The sequence below is a fragment of the Hordeum vulgare genome, chromosome 3H, assembly GCF_904849725.1.
Source record: "Hordeum vulgare subsp. vulgare chromosome 3H, MorexV3_pseudomolecules_assembly, whole genome shotgun sequence".
Classification (NCBI taxonomy): domain Eukaryota; kingdom Viridiplantae; phylum Streptophyta; class Magnoliopsida; order Poales; family Poaceae; genus Hordeum; species Hordeum vulgare.
In genome coordinates, this window is record NC_058520.1 from 540,084,722 (window position 1) to 540,087,295 (window position 2,574).

Genomic DNA, 2,574 nt, shown 5'->3' on the forward strand with positions numbered 1-2,574 from the left:
CTATTTCGGATAGTTTGGCAAGATGGGCTATGACCGTCTCAGACTCATAACCGTGAAAAGGATCAGATTCGACTAGAGAGATTATCTCAGGGTTGAAAGAGAATTCATAATCCTTATCGGTGGCAAAGATAGGCGAAGTGGCAAACTTCGGGTCATTTTTCATCCTAGCTTCCCGAGATTTTTCCTTCCACTTGAGAAGTAATTTCACAGCGTCATAGGCATCTTTACATGCAAGAAAATCCTCAGCTATCTCTCCCTCCATAACATAACCCTCAGGTATATCAGGCAATTCATATCTAGGAGAGCTAGATCTAGCAGGAGCAAAAGTAGGTTCTATCTCAATAGTATCGGCAGTATCAGAAGCATCACGAGCATTGGCAGTAACTCTAGCAATATGAGCATCAAGGAACACTCCTAGTGGAACATCAGGCAAAGTAGTATCTCTAGCAGTATCAAGCATAGCATCATCAGGCAAAATAGCATCTCTAGCATCATCAGGTAAAGCAGTATCAAGCATAGCATCTCTAGCAGTATCAGGCATAGTATCAAGCATAGTATCATCAGCTATAGTATCAAGCATAGCATCTCTAGCAGTAGTATCACAAGCATCATCAAGCACAGGCGACATATCAAGATTTCTAGCAGGAGGTGATGTCGCAAACTTACTCATAACTGAAGGTGAATCAAGTGCAGAGCTAGATGGCAATTCCTTACCTCCCCTCGTAGTTGAGGGCAAGACTTTGGTCTTCGGATCCTTCAGATTCTTCATAGTGATCAACAGATATAAATCCCAAGTGACTCAGAGAATATAGCAATACTTCCCCGGCAACAGCGCCAGAAAAATGCTGATTGCAATCTCTGGCGATAGCCAGGCGAATGCTGATGACAACAAACCTTCCCTTGCAACGTCACCAGAAGAATGCTGCTAGCACTCCCCGGCAATGAAACTAGAAGAATGTTGTTGATGGCCCACCAGCGCGTGGGTTCACAGCAGTTTTCGAGGGTAGAGTATTCAACCCAAATTTGTTGATTCGCCGATTGGAGGTGAGAGGATACTCTCGAGTATTAGCAGCTGAATTTGTCAGATTCAACCACACCTGAAAGATTAGTATCTACAAGCACAGTAGTAACAGCAAAGTAGCGAGTAACGGCAGTGTAACGAGCAATAGCAGCGGCAAGGAACGCCAGTAGTGACAGCAGTAGCAAGTAGCAATAGTAGCAAGCGACAGTAATAGCAACAGTGACAGCAGAGCAAGACAAGTAACAACAGTAGCAACGGTAGTAGCAGCAGCAGCAGAGCAAGACAAGTAACAGCAGTAGGACAAACTCGTAGGCAATGGGTCGGTGATTTGTTTGGATGATATTCATCATGCAACAGCTATAACATGGAGAGATATGTGGCTAGCTCCCGTTCGTCAATGTGATGTAGGCATGCATTCCGTGTGTCGTCATACGTGCTTAGGGAAAAGAACTTGCATGACATCTATTGTCCATCCCTCCCGTGGCAGCGGGGTCCAAAAGGAAACTACGGCATATTAAGGTTCTCCTTTTAATAAAGAACCGGACCAACGCATTATCACTTGGTGAAAACATGAACTCCTCAAACTATGGTCATCACCGGGAGTGGTTCCGGTTATTGTCACTCCGGGGTTGCCGGATCATAACACATAGTAGGTAACTACAACTTGCAAGATCGGATCTAAAACACACATATATTGGTGACAACATAATAATTTCAGATCTGAAATGATGGCACTCGGGCCCTAGTGACAAGCATTAAGCATGGCAAAGTAGTAGCAACATCAATCTCAGAACATAGTGGATACTAGGGATCAATCCCCATCAAAACTAACTCAATTACATGATAGATCTCATCCTACTCATCACAGTTGAGCGAGCCTACGAATAGATTACTCACGAACGACGAGGAGCTTCATGGAATTGGAGAGGGAAGAAGGTTGATGATGACGATGGCGACGATTTCCCCTCTCCGGAGCCCAAGACGGACTCCAGATCTGCCCTCCAGATGAAGAACGGGTGGTGGCGGCGCCTCCGTATCGAAAACGCGACGAAAACTTCTCTTTTTATTTTTTCTGGGACGAAAGGGATCTTATAGACCTGAGATTGGGGGCAGCAGAGCCGTGTGGGCACCACAAGCCTGCCCACCGCCACCAGGGGGGTGGTGGTGGAGCCAGGTCTTGTGGCCCACTGGCCCACCCCCTGAGGTGAAACTTGGCGTAGATATTTTGATATTTTCCAAAACTGCTCCCCGTAAATTTTCAGGACGTTTGGAGAACTTTGATTTCTGCACAAAAATAACACCATGGCAATTCTGCTGAAAACAACGTCAGTCCAGGTTAGTTCCATTCAAATCATGCAAATTAGAGTCCAAAACAAGGGCAAAAGAGTTTGGAAAAGTAGATACGATGGAGACGTATCAGTTACCCAAAGTGGAAGGTGGAGATGTAGTCAGCAACAAGTTCTCGCTTACACGGACACTGTAAGGTTTATCGAACCAGCAGGACTCCGAGCATCAACACGTGGGTGTCCCCTGCCCTGGCGCAAGCAGAAGAC